This window comes from Dipodomys ordii, unplaced genomic scaffold (assembly GCF_000151885.1).
Source record: "Dipodomys ordii isolate 6190 unplaced genomic scaffold, Dord_2.0 Scaffold195, whole genome shotgun sequence".
Lineage (NCBI taxonomy): Eukaryota > Metazoa > Chordata > Mammalia > Rodentia > Heteromyidae > Dipodomys > Dipodomys ordii.
The window spans coordinates 400104-409003 of record NW_012267411.1 but is presented as its reverse complement, the minus strand read 5'-3'; the positions used below and the strand labels follow the sequence as shown (position 1 = coordinate 409003).

The window sequence follows — 8900 nt, the reverse complement described above, 5'->3', positions numbered from 1 at the left end:
GCCCCACGACTGGACCAAAAAAAAAAAGAATGCAGCAATGGTACTCACTATGTTGAAAATGAACTGTACAACTTATGGGTGGGATGGGAGAGAAAAACTGGAAGACAGCAAAGAAAAGGTTGACATTGTCCAGAAAGAAATAGCCTCTTTAACCCCTCTGCACATTACCATTATAAAAACAATAAAAATGTTAAATGCATATAAGGACCATTCTTTATGAAAGAGTAACTTATTTTAATCACCTAATTTTTCTACCATATTTAAAACAGTCTGGCTAACAGAATTATGATGTGTGTGGGCCATTCCAATAAAACATGTTTGAGGATACAATTTACCTTACTATGATGGTATTTCAAACATGATTTCTTTTTAAATGATTGATTGACTTGTAGACAAAAATAAACTCAAAAAGTACTGTTAAATAAGGTCTCTTCATTAGCATGCTGCTATATTTAGCTTAATAGAGATATAGATGATTACATATAGTGGTGTGTTATATGTGTATAAATATATATCATTTCCTAATATAGATGTTTCTTTGTTCTCTCAGTTTAAAGAGTGTAGAGAAGCAACATCCCAGTAGCACTGTGTGCATCTCTTAGCCAAAACATTCATCAAGCAAAGGAATTAGAATTCCTTGGGAAAATGGCTGGTTTTAAGACATGCAGGAAATATACAATATAAGACATATGCAGTTCCAGAAAGCAAAAAAGTGCTACTCCCCCCCACCGCAAACAAACAAAAAGAAAAGAGCACAAATGTACCCTACCTGGTGGAGCTATGTCAAAGTTACATAGGAGCCAAGTAGAACAGCACCTAATGGCCAAAGCTACAACAATAGGAAGGAAGGAAGGAAGGAAGGAAGGAAGGAAGGAAGGAAGGAAGGAAGGAAGGAAGGAAGGAAAAAAGGAAGAAAGGGTGAGAGGGAGGGAAGGGAGGGAGGGAGGGAAGGAGGGAGGGAGAAAGGGAGGAAAAGAAGGAACAAAGAAGAGAAAAGCACTAGAGCACTAGTCAGGTATGGTAGTTGACACCTATAATCCCACCTACTTGGCATATAAAGATCAAAAGGATCAGGATTTGAGGCTAGCCTGAACAAATGATATTAAAAATCATATCTCAATCAATAAGCTGGATGTGGTGTCAACACACCTCTCATCCCACCTACTCCAAAGGCCATAGATTACAAGGATTGCTTTCCAGACTGGCTGGGGCAAGCCATGAGACCTTATCTGAAAAATAACTAAAGCAAGAAGTACTGAGGGCATGACTTAAGTGGTAGCATGCCTGCCAAGGAAGCACAAGGGTCCTGAGTTCAAATCCCAGAACTATTAGAAAAAGTATAATTAGACTAGAATATATAGATTATAAAGTATTAATGACTCTGTAATGAAATTAATAAATGCTTGAATAAATAGGGAGACAAGAAAAATCTTCAATGAAAAAAAACCATCCACATAATTTATGTAGCTATTCTGCTCACAATGATGTGGACTATAACTTCCTACATTGAGCACAAGCTGAATAGGATAACTTCCTTTTGTACAACGACTTAGGGATAATATTTTTTCAAAAATAATAACTTCCTTCCACAGAGTACAGAATGAAAAGGGAGGTGGGGAAGGTGAGTCACCGTGGAGTCACCTAATTACCATGACCTAGACCAGGTCAAGTGCAGCAGTGGAAGTTCTGTTCACGGTATACCCTTGATAAGAGGGGAGGAAAATGGCACTTAACCTCTATGATCTTCAACCCCCAAAGCCCTAACATCAGTCTAAGCTTGAGAAATAGTAGATTCTGCTAGAGTGGCATCCTACAAAATACCAAGTCAGTTCTCAGAATCATCAGTGTCATCAAGACCAAGAGAAGCTTGAGACACTGGGACAGCTAAGAGGAGCCTAAGAAACACATTGCAGGTGGTGTCCAGGATGGGTTAGGTGTGAGACACATTTCCTTAAGGAGAAACAAGGAAATCTGAACGAACTATGGACATTAATTATATTGTATGAATATTGGGGTTTTAGTTGTGATGAATATGCCATAGAAATTCAATAGGTCAGTAGGAGGGGAAACTATAGAGGATATATGAAAATGCTGGACTACCTTCTAGATTGTTCTATAAATCTAAAGTTGCTCTAAAAGCTAAAGTGAACATATAAAAGTCTTGTGTCCATCACTCACTAGTTTCATATAAATCTTCCCAAGTATCCTCTATGCTTATTTATATGAATATTTTCCCATGAACCCCTCTCTTTCTTCTCTCTACCTTTCTCTACTCTGCTCTTGCCCTAGAGGCTGACCTTGTGGGCAAGGTCACCAGTCTCTTTAGCCCTCCCATATCTTCAGGGAGGGTATGGGCAGTGGAGAAATGGGGCAGGAGGCAGCACCCTAGAGATAGGGAGGGAGAAACTGGGTATATCTTCCCCCAACCTGTTTTCTTCTTGAGTATGGAATTATCCATGGTTCCTTTTCTCTACCATAGGCCTCCAACTCTGCTGGGCTGCCCTCCCTTGTAACACTTGGGTTCTGATAGCGTCTTGCTGGCCAGGCCTTCTCAGGCTAGGAAAGCTGACAGCTCTTCTCACGGTTACCGTCCTGTGACAGCTCCCTTTGGTGGCCCTGAAGTGCTTTCCCTATTTTGTTTTTTGTTAGTTTTTCTTTAATCCTGTCAACATTTTTGTAAACAAATCTCTCATTAACTGTTAGTGTCCCATCTTTTTCTGGCTTGGAACCTGGTTAATATATATAAGATAATATACTGGTAATATACAAATATATATCCCCTTAATTTATACAGATATGAGAATACATACATATTCCATGCAGCTTGCCTTTTCATTCCAATAGTTTGAATTTCATATACATATATATGTATATGTATGCATATATATAAACTTTATTAGTATTCCATTGTGCACATCATATTTTAAATTATCGTATAAAGGCTGACACCAGTAGCTCTCCCCTATCATCCTAGCTATTCAAGGAGACTGAGATCTGAGGATCATTGTTTGAAGCCAGCCCAGGCAGGAAAGTCCATGAGACTCTTACCTCCAATTTAATCAACAAAAAAAGCCAGAAGTAGATATTTGGCTCAAATGGTAGAGTGCTAGTCTTGAGCAGAAAAAGCCAAGTAAGTTTGTGCAAGCCCTGAGTTCAAACCTCAATACTGGCATATAAATAAATAAATACACACATAAATACATTCATACATACATACATACAATTTATAAAAAATAGATGCGATTCAAAAGCTGAAAGTAGGTGGAGGGATGTGAAGTCTCAGATAGAGTAATGCTGGAATTTGGCTGAAATGATGGTGACGTGAGCCGTGTTGCTAACACCCTAATTCCACAGTAGTTGAAGTGAGCTATACAGTCAAATGACGAGTCCATATCTAGCCCTGCCAAGCAATGTGACTTTAGGCAAATTACTAAGTCTTTCTGGCTGTATTTCCTCAAATGTACAATGTGTATAGCAATGTCTACCTCAAGATAATATCTATGCTCAAAAGCAGTTTAATTTTCAAGTCAACTTTCAAGTCAGGCCACATTGAGTATATGGCATATCCTGGAAAGCCAAGCTAGACACCTCCTCAGTGCCGTCCTCTCCCCATTCCCACTCCTGAGCTTCCGGACAGTTCAGACTCAGCTCTTCCTTCTGGCATTCCTCATTGCTCACAGCACCTTCTGCCCCTTTAGGCATTTATTCATGGGCTTTCTCTCTGTTGAAACTTGAGAGTCATTTTGAATGAAGAACTAGATAGCAGGATTGTGTTGCTGCTAATTTGTAATTCAATAGAAGATGTATAAATGAATTTTAAAAAGCATTCTTTTTAAAACAAAGTGGTTGTCAGCCAGGAACAGAAAGATAAACTGCCTCAAATAATAGGCTGTTGTCTTTCCATGAAAAGTAATTGGTGTGACTGGCTAGATAGATTTCTTGTCAGATCTGCATGAATGACTTCTACCACCGAGAGAAATTTAGTACATATTAGGTGCAATCATTGTCAAAAGAGTAATGCTATTAGCTATGCAATAATTGGAAATAGCTGGACACAATTTCAATTTTAGGGTTTTTCTCCCTTTATTTGTGTGTCATGTATATGTATATGCCAGCTGGTCACTGGTGACTTACACCTGTATAATTTTAGTTACTCAGGGGTTGAGATCTAGATGACACAGGCTAGAAGCCAGCCTTGGGCCAAAAAGCCCATGAGAATCTGTCTCCAACATGATTAATTGCCCCAGATAGACTGAGGACTTCCTGATCGCTCTCTCCAGGCTTGACATATGTGGGTTTCACTCACCCCAACTCCGTTGGTTACACTTATTAAGATCTTTCCTGATTCAGGTCTTTTGCCTTTTCTCTTTCCCCTCTAGGAAGCCTACTCCTTTTCAACCTTCAGGTCTCCCTTCATATAATATCTCCTCCAAAAGACAAAGGCTGCTGTAATCCTAGCTACTCAGGAGTTGGAGATCTGAAGATCACCTTTGGAAGCCAGCCTGAGGAGGAAATTCCATAAGACTTGGACATTAACTACCAGAAAGTGGGAAGTAGAGCTGTGGCTTAAAGTGGTAGAGTGCTAGCCTTGAGCAAAAAGGCTGAAGGACAGTGCCTAGGTTCTGACTTCAAGCCCCGTGACCAACAGAAAAGAAAGAAAGTAAGAGAGAGAGAGACAGAGAGAGGAAGAAAGAAAAAAAGAAAGAAAGAAAGAAAGACAGACAGACAGACAAAGGCCTTCTCTGACCGCCTCCTGTAGAGAGCAGTCTTCTCTAGCTCCATGTTGTGCATTGTCCATTGAGAATTCTGTAAGACATCATTCTGTTTATTTCACTCATAGTTCTTTCTTTTATCATAATAAATATTATACATTTTTAAAAATTGCAAAATGTCACTGCTCCCTAGAGTATAAGCCCTTTGAGGTCAAGAGCTTTATCAAACTTGTTCACTCTGTCTCTCTACACTTAAAATCTTGTCTAATATAAAGTAAAGGTCTCAATAAATACTCATTGAGTGAAGGAATCAATGAAGAATGAATGAATGAAATACTTAAACATGTATTCACAACATAGCACAGTGTTTACTTTCATTCCTCTTTTCTTCCTCTATTGCCAAACCACATAATTTGTGGGATAAGTTTGTGAAGATAACCTTAAAAGCCAAACATATTTTGATAGTAAGAAACATAAAAGTATCTTCAAAGTATTCTTTGCTTCAAAGTATTCTATGCCATTAGTTCATGGTAGTAAGAGACCAATTTACTCACCACATATTACATTTGGACTCATAGTAAGGAAAACAAGATCTGTGTGACCTGAGAATTTCATTTTATTGGCACAGAAAATTGTTTTTAGTTGGATGGACTGCCACATAAGCTTTACAAAGAAAAAACATTTTAGTGGATGATGTTTCACCTTTCAGAATGAGGTTTGTTTGAAACTAGGCATGGTGGTATGTGCTATAATCCCAACTACCTGGAAGGCTAAGAAAGGAGGATTGCTGAGGATTGTCAAGCAGAAAAGTTGAAAGTTTATGATCTCTTTTTGTATAAGTACGGCAGAAATCGACCATGTACTGAGAAAGTTAATAAGCACTGAAAAATAAAGGCTCAGGATTAGAGTTGAATTTTCCTGTGGGAGAATGTGCTCTTTCCCTGGTCATTGTTTTAGTTGTTTCCCCTACCCCCACTCCCTTCCCCAGAGTTTCTGTTGATTATCAAAGCCAACCTGAAATTTAGTTAGTGCTCAGGTGTTTTGTTTTTGTTTTCATTTTTGTTTTGTTGGTCATGGGGCCTGAACTCTGGGCCTGGGTGCTGTCCCTCAGCTCTTCAGCTCAAAGCTAGAGCTCTATGGCTTGAGCCACAGTGCCACTTCCCGCTTTCTGGTGGTGAATTGGAGCTAAGAGTCTCACAGTCTCTCCTGCGCAGGCTGGCTTTGAATTGTGATCCTCAGATCTCAGCCTCCTGAGTAGCTAGGATTACAGGCGTGAGCCACCAGCGACGGGCACTGCTCAGTTTTAAATGTTGATATCTGCTGGTCCCAAGCACTAGTTTCTAACAGAAATGATTCAATTGAATTTCACATTAACAAATAAAAATAAGCTGTAGACAACTCAAAGATAGAAAATCACACAATTCAGAAGCATTATGAAATGTAGATTTTTAAAAAATCTTGGTGGTACTAAGATTTGAACTAAAGGCCTTACCTTTGCTAGACTGACACTAAAGCCACACATTCCATCTTGCTTTTTGCTGGTTATTTTAGAGACAGAGTTTGTGAACCTTTCTGTCCAGTCTGGCTTCAAACTGTAATCCTCCAGATCTCAGCTTTTTGAGTAGTTGGGCCTATAGATGTAGATGTCTGATTGGAAAAAAAAAAAAAAGTCTTTTAAATCAGCATTAACTACTTAAAAAAAAAAGTATGGCGAAGTAACAGTGTTACTGTCTGACATTTACTTTGAAGTGACATCTATCTCTTTGGAAAAGAGTCCTGGATATGATTAAATTCTGATAAATAAGAACCACCCACCTCTATGGGAACAGGTGAAGCTAAGTGAGTAATGTGAGCTGTTTAATATAACAAGTAAATTGGGTGGGGAGAGCAAGCTGTTATCACCTCCTACTCACCTCTGATTTTAAAATACAGCCAAATTCACAGACACTTTTATCTCTGAGGAAAATAGTTGGATAGAGAATTCTGTAATGAAGATGCTATTCAGTCCATGAACATTTATTTATTTATTTTTGCAGGTCCTAGGGCTTGATCTCAGGGCCTGGTCGTTATCTCTGAGTTTTTACTCAAGGTTAGCACTCTACCACTTGAGCCACAAGACCACTCTTTGGCTTTTTCTAAGTAGATTGTTGGAGATAAGAGTCTCAAGCGCTTTTCTGTCAAGGCTGGCTTTAAACTACAATTCTCAGATCTTAGCCTCCTGAGTAGCTAGGATTATAGGTGTGAACCACTGGTTCTCAACTGAGCATTTATTTTTTTATGTAGAAAAAGCATTTCATAGAAAAAAGCCAGCAGTATCTTCATTCAGGTACATGTAGGAGAGATTGCAATTTAACTAGTTAACCAAACTATTATACAAACATATCTATTTCAAAGAACTCTATCCTTTCTCTACAAGGAAGTTACACTTTTTTCTTTTTCTTTTTCTCTCTCTCTCTTTCCCTTCCTTCCTTCCCTTCCTTCCTCCCTCCCTCCCTTCCTTCTCTTTCTTCTTTCTTTCTTTCTTCCTTTCACTGATCCTGGGGCTTGAATTTAGGGCCTGGGCACCATCCCTGAGCTTCTTTTGCTCAAAGCTAGCACTTTACTACTTGAGCCACAGCGGTATTTCTAGCCTTTTTTTGGTAGTTTATTGGACATTCCTGCCTGGACTGCTTCGAACCACAGTCCTCAGATCTGAGCCTCCTGAGAGGTAGGATAACAGGTGGGAGCCACAGCCAGCCACCTAGCTGGAAGTTACACCTTGACTCATGTTGTTATGCAGTATGCTGTTGCCTTAGCTGTCCTCTGCCATCACTGCCCCACTCCTTAATCATTAGAATCACTATTAGTACCACACCACTGCCAAGTTCCTACACAAAGTGACTCACAAGGCTAGCCAGACCATACTAAAAGTGTATTAAAGAGCTGGAATTCAGCTTAGAATGGGTTATGGGTTGTATTGCCTCAGAATTATCAGAGTTGTGAGTCACCAAGGTGAGTTACTGTGCAGCTGTATATACGAGTTGATATTCTGCAGTCCTAGACAATGTTGACCAAGGTTGAGAAAAGTTCACTTGTACTTACCTGCAAACCTATCCCTAGGGTGACCTTAAAAAAATAAACATCTAGCTGGGTGTTGGTGGCTCATGCCTGTAATCCTAGCTACTCAGGAGGCTGAGATCTGAGGATCCTGGTTCAAAGCCAGCCCAGGCAGGAAAGTCCATGAGACTCTTATCTCCAATAAAACACAAGAAAATCAGAAGTGGCGCTGTAGCTCAAGAGGTAGAGTGCTCACCTTGAGCTGTAGAGTGCAGGGACAGCACCCAAGCCCAGAGTTCAAGCCCCATGACTGACAAAAAATAAATAAAGCAAACATCTAGACTTTGTTTATTCATTCATCCATTCATTTTATCCAAAGTATTTTTGCTAGCATGCATTAATAATATGAGGAGGTTTCATTGTGATCATTCCATATATGTATATAGTGCACTTGGAACAAATTCATTCTTTCTATTCTCTTTTGTATGTGTGTGACAGTCTTGGGCTTGAACTCAGAGCCAAGGCTCTGGCTCCTGAGTTTTCTTGTTTAAGGGCAATGCTCTACCACTTGAGCCACAGCTCCACTTCTGTATTATATTTTCTTAATAGTCCTCCCCCTATCTCCAAGATCAGTCTTAATTGAAGAAAAAGTTCTAGACCAATATGTAATATAATTTGAGTCAAAAATATGTTTGGGCTATAGATATATCTATTTGGAAAACATGATTGGAGATTGAGGATAACAATGGTTGGAGGAAGATCTATTGGAGGGAGATCTTATTGAGTGAAGGAAATAAGACTTGTTTGTAAATGAAATTATACCAGGGTAGACAGTGAGAGGCACTGAAAAATGAATCAGATAAGGTGCCAAGAAAATCCCAAAAGAGATTGGATTAATTCTAATAGAGCAACAAGGAGTGTCCATGGAAGAAATAGTGTTTTAGTGGCCCTTAAAATTATGTAGGGAAGCCGTGCGCCGGTGGCTCACGCCTGTAATCCTAGCTACTCAGGAGGCTGAGATCTGAGGATCCTGGTTCAAAGCCAGCCCGGGCAAGAAAGACCGTGAGACTCCTATCTCCAATAAACCACCAGAAAACCGGAAGTGGCGCTGTAGCTCAAGTGGTAGAGCGCTCGCCTTGAGCTGAAGAGCTG

The 8900-nt window shown here is 39.6% G+C and overlaps 1 protein-coding gene across 1 annotated transcript in view; it reads left to right on the top strand.

The window, feature by feature from the left end:
* Slc26a4 (solute carrier family 26 (anion exchanger), member 4) overlaps window positions 1-8900 on the top strand; it is a 62510-nt gene that overhangs the window by 221 nt on the left and 53389 nt on the right. The gene's annotated exons all lie outside the window — the stretch shown is intronic.